The sequence below is a fragment of the Coturnix japonica genome, chromosome 1 (genome assembly GCF_001577835.2).
Source record: "Coturnix japonica isolate 7356 chromosome 1, Coturnix japonica 2.1, whole genome shotgun sequence".
NCBI classification, from domain to species: Eukaryota; Metazoa; Chordata; class Aves; order Galliformes; family Phasianidae; genus Coturnix; species Coturnix japonica.
In genome coordinates, this window is record NC_029516.1 from 173,603,936 (window position 1) to 173,614,162 (window position 10,227).

At 44.5% G+C, this 10,227-nt stretch overlaps 1 non-coding gene across 1 annotated transcript; it reads left to right on the forward strand.

Moving 5' to 3' along the window:
- The first annotated feature begins 3,737 nt into the window (after positions 1–3,737).
- On the forward strand, positions 3,738–3,809 carry TRNAP-AGG. The gene has a single exon. It is a non-coding gene; the product is annotated as a tRNA-Pro (tRNA).
- The last annotated feature ends 6,418 nt before the right edge of the window (positions 3,810–10,227 follow it).

A 10,227-nucleotide genomic window follows, 5' to 3' on the forward strand; every position in this document is an offset into this window, starting at 1 on the left:
GAAGTTCTGCATATCTCTAGGGAAAACACTTCTAAAGAGCCATCCTGAACCCAGGTTCCATAGTGGTGAATCCCCTGGACACTCAGCTGTTGCTGGCCTCCTGCTTCCAACATAGACAACAACACTGATAATACAATCACCATATAACTTTTTATTTGCTCGGAACTTCTGTGGATGCCTCATCCCTGATGATGCTCAAGGCCAGGCTGAATGGGGGCCCATGTAGCCTGAGCTGGTGGGGGGCAGCCAGCCCATGGCAGGGGGCTGGAGCATGGTGAGCTTTAAGGTTCCTTCCAACCTAGGGCATTTTTATGAGTGCCAAGATGTCTATGACCCCATGCTCACTGCCTGGCATGCCCCAACTCCATTAATACAACATGTCCTACTTCAACACATATACCCATCCTTTTTCCACTCTTTTTCCCCACCCTTACCAGACTACAGTTGACTCTATAGGTATAAAAGCTGTTCCTTGGGGTATTTTTATTTTTCCTTCAGAAGCCAAACAGGCAAACTCCCAATCACCAACACTTGGCTTTCCACAGCCCGCCTGTTCCTTGCGGTCATTTAGCCAAGCCAGGTATTCCAGAAGAAACCACTCATCAGAAATGCGACATAAAGTGGAAGTGACCCCTGACACCAGCTTAAAATTAGCCTCGATGAGCCTACAATCAGGAAACTGCTCCCCCAGCCCCCTTTAAAATGTAACAAATGAAAAACATTTGGTTGCTATTACCGGTGATTATGATAAGCTATGTTAAACTATGAAGTGGGGGAATTTATCTTTATTTCCTGGGATAGCACTGATGAAAAATATGCTGCTCCATCTTGATTTTCAATCACTCGAATGAGCTCTGTCGTGCATTTATCTTTATTTGGCTTGATGTGTGTAAGTGATCTGGGGAGGGAGGAAGGGCAGTGAGAAGGAGGGCAGGATTGGCAATTTAATCTGATGCAGATAAGTTTATTAGCTGCCTTCAGATCTGTTTCTGACTGAACACAAGAAATAAGGCTGCATGTCAGATATCCTTCATACTCCTTCAGGGAAAAGGCACAGCGTAACGCTCAGCAAATGGTTTACGTCAGCATTTGTTAAGGTTAAGGTAATCATCCTCTGCAGAGCCCGGGGCCTGGGTGAGTCCAACTGCCCATCAGGACATTGGGACTTTTTGTCTGCCGGATGAAAGCAGACTTGGCCAAGAAGTGGGGTCAAGGTCAACAAAGGGCCTCCCTGCCTCCCCCTTTCCTGTAGGTGACATTAAAACAGTATCTCTTACATTTCTTGCACTAAAATCGTAGAAACATAGAATCATTAAGGCTGGAAAAGACCTCTTAGATCACCTAATCCAATTGGCTTCCTACCACCAATATTGCCCAGTGGGCCGTGTCCTGTGATGCCACATCTCCATGTTTCTTCAACACCTCCATGGACGGTGACTCTACCACCTCCCTGGGCAGCCCATGCCAATGCATCACCACTCTTCCTGAGAAGAAATTGTTCCTAATACCCAACCTGAACCTCCCCGGTGCAATTTGAGGCCATCACTTCTCACCCTCTCAAGTCAGAGATAGATGACTTCTGATTCTGGCAAGATATGATGAGAATTCTTATTACTTTTATTACTATTATTATTTTATACGACAGAGTTTTTGCATAGTTTACTGTAGCACAGCATGTTGGTTAAACTGAAATGCCACTTCTCAGTACAGCACTGGGAAACCAGAGAAGACCTGGTAGAGATTCACCTATGGAAAACACAAAGCAGTAGAGATTCACCTATGGATAACACAAAGTAACTTGGTAGGAATAGCAGTAAAGCAGAAGGAAGCACGTTCACACTTCCAGATTGCCATTGAAATTGGGGGAGTAGATTACATAGAGTTAATTTATACATATATACATATGCATATACATATATATGCACGCATGTATAGATTTCTGATTCAGAACTGCTCCTTTTAAGCATCTGGGAGTGAGCATTTTTCAGCTGGTGCAAACTACTCGTGCTGTAGTCCTTAGGGCTAGATTGAGTTTCACCAGTTGAGAACCTGACCAAGAGCTTTGGGGGTTTTGTGGCTGAAAAACCCCAAACCACCAGAAGAATATTACATCTCAGGGCAATTAGCACTCATTGAGCTGTCCTCAAAAATCAGCTCTTTCTACCAGCTCTCACTGTCTGCTTTATGAAGAGCTGAGCTGAAACGAAGATGTTTCTCATGGAGGGAAGCACAAGCCAGGAGAAGAACAGATCAGTTGAACATTTCTCCCCCTTCTGTTTCAGCCATACAAGAAGGCCACTTGGTTTTCTTTTGTGGGTTTTATGTATATATTTTTTTTTCTTTCATTTGAAAGGAAAAGCAAAAAAAAAAAAAAAATCACCCACTCATGGAGTACAGCTCAATTTAACAGATGTTTGCTCGTTTACGACAAGGTCCTGGTTGCAAGATGGGGCAACCCGTCTGGTTCTTGAATGAAAACAACTATATTACCTCTCTGCAAAGGCTGGAGAAGAGGAAACATAAGAAATAACAACAGGTGAGACCTGACAGAAGAGACGTAATGGCTCGTTTTGCAGAAAGTGTCAGAAACCATTTGCTGCCCGTGTCTCTGAGCAGAAAGGAAACCTCTCTGAAGCAGGAATGATTTCTCTCTCGTTTCTTATTTTTATGGGAAGTGTTTGTATTCCCACCCTTGGATGTCTGCCCCATTTATGGCAGTGATGTGCAGAAGCTTTTCTTTCATGGGGTCTGCTTCATCTGATGTTAATGTAGATTCCTGTTCCTGGGTGCAAATGAAGGGATAGCAGAGTGCCTGGCATGGGTAGACCTTGAAGGATGGTGTCTTTAAGCACTGATGGAGGAGGTGATGGTGAAAATGGGTTGAAAGTTGGACTTGATGATGTCAGTGGTCTTTTTCAACTGTAATGATTCTATGAATCTATGAAGTGGTGTTTTGAAGTCATAAAATAGAATCATGGACCCATTTGAGTTAGAAGACTCCTTAGATGGTCATCTAATCCAACTCCCCTGCAGTGAACAGGGACATTTACAGCTCGATCATCCCATGGCTGAGCACCTAAGCTATCCATAGAATCATAGAATCGACATCCATCTTTATGTGGAAGAGGGGAGCAGCTCTCCCATTCACAACATGAAGTGCCTGCCTCTAAATCTCAGATTCTCTTTTGTCCAAATCATCTGCTCTGGATTCTAATCTTAATTAGCCAGAGCAACATGAGCTGCTTTCCACCAGGCTGTGTACATAGAGCTGCACTGATGGGGGAATTTTGGTCATTGGATTAGATGCTCTTAGAGGTCTTTTTCAACCCTATTGATTCTATGATAACAAAAGGTTGCATGGCAGAGATGAATGCACCTGGCTGCATACTAAGGTGAGATGTTAGGAAAGCAGCAATCCATTTGGTATCAAGATTGCTGTTCTTGCTTGTGTTGTCCACCCAAAGCCACAGCAAGCAGAAAGTGCCTGCACACAATGGGATCCTTGGGGGCAGGTTTAGGTTTCAGGGAAGAGCCAAGAACCCGGATCCCTAGCCCTAAGGGAGAAGAAGTAGAAGTCAAGAGTAAACCTGCACCTCAAGAAGAATGGGACAATCCCAGAATCACTATGACTGGGAAAGACATCTCACACCCCCACATCCAGCCCTACCTGTGCCCACCCACCATGCCCACAGCCCTCAGTGCACACATAGTGTACTGTGCATACAGTTGCTGTCTATGGCTCGTTGGTCTAGGGGTATGATTCTCGCTTAGGGTGCGAGAGGTCCCGGGTTCAAATCCCGGACGAGCCCTTCTTTTACCGGCTCCTCTACAAAATAGGTTTGGGGCCCTGGAACCCGAGGGAGAGGTGAATGCGGATGTGGAGGCAGCCCCACCTGTGAGGTTGCCTCGGGGGGAAGTGGTCACACCCGCACCTCAAAACTTCTTCCAAAACTTCTTCCATGCGGTAATGTCTGGAAGAGGTAATGGGATGAAAGTACAGCATAGGAAGTTCCACACGAATGTGCGGAAGAACTTCTTTACAGTGAGGGTGATGGAGCACTGGAACAGGCTGCCCAGGGAGGTGGTGGAGTCTCCTTCTCTGGAGATATTTAAGACCCGCCTGGACGCCTACCTGTGCGACGTGGTGTAGGGAGCCTGCTTTGGCAGGGGGGTTGGACTCGATGATCTCTAGCAGTCCCTTCCAACCCCTACAATTCTGTGATTCTGTGAAGCCAAAAGGGATAAGAGAGGGGAACTTTTCTCTGCTCTTTTTCTCTGCTAATTTTGAGGACTCTCCAGTTAAACTGTTAACATCTTTTACAGCAGCAAACCCACCACAGATGGATTAACACGCTGCCAATGTCCTTTTGCTGTTGTTTACTCTTTCTCACCACCCGCACTTGGAGATGCAAGTGCACATTTGCCCGTCTTCTCGTAACCAAACCCCATTAAACTCAGCACACAGAATTCTTCCCATTTCTCTGGTAGATTCAGGGCTCTTGCTGGATGCAGGGATTTAAATTTGGCAGCATGTTCTCTCAGCTCAGCTCTCCCTGCTAATTTCATTGCGATATTTGACGTTTAAGTGATGGTGTTTATTTTTTCTTTCTACTAATTAGAGTGTTTTTAAAAGGTTGCATGTGTCCCAAGTGCTTATCAGCAAGACCTAACCACATGGATGTCATTCATGAGGACAAATTGAGATTTAGGTCAGGGTGTTGCAAGCTCTAAGAGCATCACCTCCAAAGGCATCTACATGAAGGATGATGACACAACTCCTAGCAGGAAACCATAGAACTGCAGAATATCCCTAGTTGGAAGGGACCCATCAGGATCATTCAGTCCAACACATTCCCACCACTTGCCCAACCTCATGGGAATGGAAGGGTAGGAATAGCCCTTTCTGTGCCCAACAGCCGTGCATGGGGGCTTGCATGGTGGCAATAAAACAAGAGCACTGTGAGGCTTGTATTTATTTAAAATTAAAAAGATCGGTGCTTTGGCATTACCCACTGCAGGTTTGCATCCTGCTCTGGCCTCTAATCCTCCAGAGGATAAACTGTTTCTAAAAGTGCCCTTGCTCACTCTGCCCCACTGGAGCACTTCATAGCTCCCACCTGCCCAGTAGACAAAGGGTTGCATGTTTGGGGTCCAATTCTTGCTTTCACTCAGGTTTAAGAAGGTGTCATTTAAATAAAGACCCCAGATCCCTTATTCATCCATGTACTTTTTCTATATGAACGTGAAACAACAGAACCTACAAGTGGCACATCTATGTCCTCTATGGATTTCAAGGGAAGTTGCACAGCCATCAGGAATGTCACCATCTGCAAGCATGGACCAAATAAATGCAGAAGGGTGATTTATAAAGACATGTTTCCTTTTTCATGAGAAACATTAAGTACCCTTTGGACTGTTTATCTATAGATGTAATGAGTCCTTCATCACATCAAGTCCCTTAATCAAGATCAAATGCCATTTTAAAAATAAGATCTTAGCTAGAGACCTAGTTGTAGGGTCAGTACAGGAACTGATGCTTTAAGTACCTCTGTCTGCACTAACAATACAGTGAATTAGATGATGGCTGCAATCTCTTGTAAATATCTGATTTTTAAATATGCAGACGTAGGTAGGGGGAAAGATCAATGCAATATGTCAATGTGATTTACAAAGTGACAGAATGCATTTCTCATGATCACGACCCATAGAATCATAGTGGTTGGAAAGCACCACTAATATCATCCAATCCAACCCATCACCATCATGCCCACTAAACTATGATCTTAACCATGCTTAAAGGTGATCTTTTGGTAGAAATCCCAAAGAAATTGTGGATGCCTCATCCTTGGACTTACCCAAGGCCATGGGTGGGACCCTGGGCTGCCTGATCTGGTGGGTGGCATACCAGTGTCTGGTGTGACAAGAAGTCTAAATGATATTTAAGATCCCCTCCAACCTGAGCCATTCTGTGACTCAAAGGAGCTCTGGGTGCCTTTTCAGACTCTAATCTGAATAACTTCACTGTGCTTCATGTGAAGCTGGTGGAAGATAAGCATCTGTCCCTGCACGCCCTGCTATGTTTATGCCATTTGTAGTTTGGAAAGGTTTTAATGCTGAAGTACCTGTAGAATTGCACCACGAGGGATGAAAAGCAGGGTATACTCTGGATACAGCACAGAAACCACTTTCTAAATAAAATCAGTAAATGCACCAACCTTCTCCACCTCCACTGAAATCTTGGCATGACTTTCCAGGCACGTCTGGTCCTGGAGGCAGAGCAGATCCTTCAGATGGCTTTTATCTGGGCAGCACCAAGCCGCAGTACAAGTCAGATACAATGCAGGTTTGTGTGATGCTGCCAGCAGCAGGGCCAGGTGCCCGAGCCCTCTTCATGAGGACAGAGACATGTTTGTATAGTCACCAACCTCGGGTAGCAGCAAACAGAGGAGAATGGTTCAATTCTTGGCTCATCGCTCGGGGAGATGAAAGGGAAATATTGTTTGCTTGCTTCAGCATTGCTCTTGAATATTGCTTAAGAGAGAAAGGAGGGAGAAATGAGCAAGCCTTAGATTTTCAGCTCTGAGATATTTATATCTGAGATATTTATACCTTCTCCCTGGTGGCTTTTATGTATTGGATGATTGGTGGATTCCTCTGGAAGAAACCCATGGGCAAAGAGGAGGAACTGTAGATTGACCACCTTGGAAGTCTCTATTTGTGAGAGAGAGAGGCTCTATGAATCTTGATGACAGAACATCTCTTCCATGAGCAGGACTCATATGGACAGATGCCTGCACCCAGAAATCTCCAAAACCACTATAAAATAGGAGGCAGATCCAGAGTCCTATTGAGCTGCAAAGGATATCTTGGAAACAGGCACTGAGAGAGACCTATGCTACACATGGAGTTCTGTATCCGGATCTGGTCCCCACTTCCAATAAGATGTGGACAAAAACAGAGACTCCAAAGGAGGGCCATAAAGATGTTCAAGCAGCCAGATGGAGAGAACAAAAAGCAACGGTTACAAGCTGCACCTGAAAAGGTTTCATCTTTCCTTTTGTGTCATGGAGTGACAGGGGGAAATGGTCAGTGGGCATGGAGGAGATGGGTTGGGGTTGGACTTAGGGATCATATTGTATTTTCCAGCCTCAGTGACCGATTCCTGCAAGGCACTTAGAAGTGGGTTCACAAAGGGAATTGTCCTTAGCAGTGACTTGGATCAGAGAACTAAGTTCCTCATTAGGGAAATTTAGCTGAGGTCCCTCTGTTTCTGCCTTGTTGGTGACTTACTCCAAATGTTACCCCAGAAATAGACAGATTTCCTCTTTCCAGCTCTCCAGAACCTACTGGACCTGTGTTGTGAGTGAAGTGAATGAATCCAGCCCTCAGGCCACACCATCAGCACTCAAATCTTTAATGTATTGCTTCAGAAGTGACAGTAAATACAATTATTTCTTATGCCATTGGAGAAGCTACCATAGGCAGTGGAAACCTGATTTCTTTTCAGGTTTACAGCCCTATGATGTACATCACACCGATAGAGAAACCTCTCAGAAGGAAGGACTACCCAATGTGGGTAATTAACACACTACAGCCCTGACCCCATGAGTGCCTTCGAAACTTATTGACCTCAGGTAATTCTTTTCCAGGTCCCATCATTATGCTTTTATTTGTCTTTCCCAGAATGTGCAAACTGAACTGTTTGACCTTGCATGGGGCACGTGTATTTTAATAGGAGAATCTGCTTAGTATTAGCACTTTTTCCAAGTCTTCTGCACACCTAGGCAAGAGTATTTCTAACAGATGACACATGGCAATTTGCAATGAAGATGGATATCTCTTAGGCAGGACGAACCGGAGCAGAAATATCTCATTTGAGTTGATGGGCTGAAGAAAAGAAAATACTACTTGGAAAAGGCAAAGTCATAAGTTGACAAGCATACAGTCATTGAGACCCTCCTGTCATCCATGTGCAAGCCCATGGGGAGACGTATGCAAGGTAAAGTCTGGATTTGGCTGATGTTAAGGACCTTGGTAGAGTTCCCTGTGGTGTCTGAGAATCCACACAACCTGGGTTGAGAATCCAGCTCTTGGTAAAGGTGTTACACCTCAATTTATGGGAGAAAAAGGTGAAATTTATGACTAAAGCACAAAAAAATGAAGTCATTCAAATGAGACACCCCATCAGCTCTGAGAGATGGAGCATTGTACAGAAACATGAAATTGTCAGCACTATCTTGGCACTATTAGTGCCACACCTGGGTCAGTCTCTGCCACACGATGCTGCCCAGCTCTCAGGTTTTACATCACACGGTATGAACCTGAGGTCTTTGCAAGGGCCCAGGCAAGCCCTGACTCATGAAAGAAAGAAAAAGACCCATGCCTAAATGAGAATTAACAATACCACAAAAGCGTAATGCTTTCTGCACAGTTTGCAGCTTGCCTACATAGCAGCAACAGCTAGGTAGGCACATAGTGGTTGTGAACTGTGGACGCCAGCTGAGAATCTGGCCCTGAGAAGTGAAAAAAAAGTTTAAAAAAAGAAAAAAGGATGAAAAGAGATGCTGGCAAAGCCACTTAATGTTCACAGGCTGTAAGGATGGGTTTTGTGAAAGCTTCACCCCCAGAAATCAACCCTAGGCATAGAAAATGGTGAGCTGAATTGCTGAAGTGTGACAAAGTCACATGCAACTCAAAGGAGGATTGTTATGGAAAGGCAGAACTAACTGCATGCTGTGTGTTCTGCTCCACTGCCAAGGAACAGTCCCAGAGATCTCTAAATTCAAGTGCCCCAGGGCTGTAGGGAGCTGTAACATGAAGGGCAATGGTCTGGCTCCTCATCTTGTAGCATTGTGTGTGTGATGGATGGGGCAATGCTAAAAGGGAAAGGACTGTGGATTTTCCCAGTCTACCCAGTAAAGCCACTCTTGCACTTACCAGCATCTTTTCAGAAATGTGTAGAGGCCTCAAAGCTGTGCTAGAACTCCAATGGAAGGCTTTCTGATTTCCTTGCATTATCTCAATTACAAGTATCATGGCCCACCTTCCTTTCAGCTTACATTTAAAACCAGAAACATAGAACTCTGTGAAGCTACCAAGTTGGTCAAAGACCTGGAGTGGGAGAGCTACAAGGACAGTTCGAGAGAGCTTGGCCAGTTCAGAAGGAATCTAAGAGCAGCTGCCAACTACTTGAGGAGCCATATAGATGGGCAAAGCCAAATCATTTTCTATAGGGGGAAACAATAGAGCAGGCAACAGATTATACTGTTTCTGATGGATGAGAAATGAGAAGTCGGATGCTGCTGTAGACTTGAGAATCAAGGGCAAAGAGGTCATGGGTTGGGTCATGAGCTGGCAGGGTGTTTTGAGGTAGAGATCTGGAAACCAAATGGCTTGACATTTGTTTTTTTGAATTTTTTGTGGGTTTTTTGTTTATTTGTCTTTTGTTCTTTTGTTTTTGGTGGGGATTCAGATTTCAGAAGGCCCTAAATGATGAAAAAACCTCATAAGTCCAATGAAACACATTGCAGTGGTAAGAGAGGAGGTGAGATGTTCTGATACGGCCCCTCTCCTGGTTGCAGTATGTCAGGACAGTGCTTTGGTTGGGTGACTTTCACCCAGTGTGGCCACCCCAGGGCAACAAGCAGCCAAAAATGCTTCCGATTAAAGCATTCTCAATCTAGACTTAGCACGGAATGATTTACAAGACTTGACCAGTAGGACATGATGAGAGAATGGGCTGAAGCCTTAGACATCATATCATGGAGTCATAGAGTTACCACATACCATTTCTCCTCCTAGATTCCAGGTGAAGCTCTCACCACAGCCTGAAAATGGAGTTTTGGGTATATTTGGCATGAGACCTTATACTGCAACACCGGATAAAAGAACTGAACTTCTTTTTGTCATTATCTCCCCAAGCCAGCCACAATAAATTACTACAATGGGCTGGTTCAGTTTTCTTTTAGTTTCCACACAGTTGTTCAGCTTGGCTGATGGAACCGACCCCTCCTGTGATGTTTTGTCAGATTTCCACCCAGATGGCAACCTCCTTCCCTTTAGAAACCTGTGCAAACAAAAATGATGTTGCCTTTTATCTTCCACTTCTTTTGTGCTTCTTAATGATGGGGCCAAGGAGCTGTTGCAAAACTGCTGAAGGGTGCATGAAAAAGAGATGGGAATCACAGAGTAAATATTAAAGTGGAATAATATCTTGATTCCAAATTT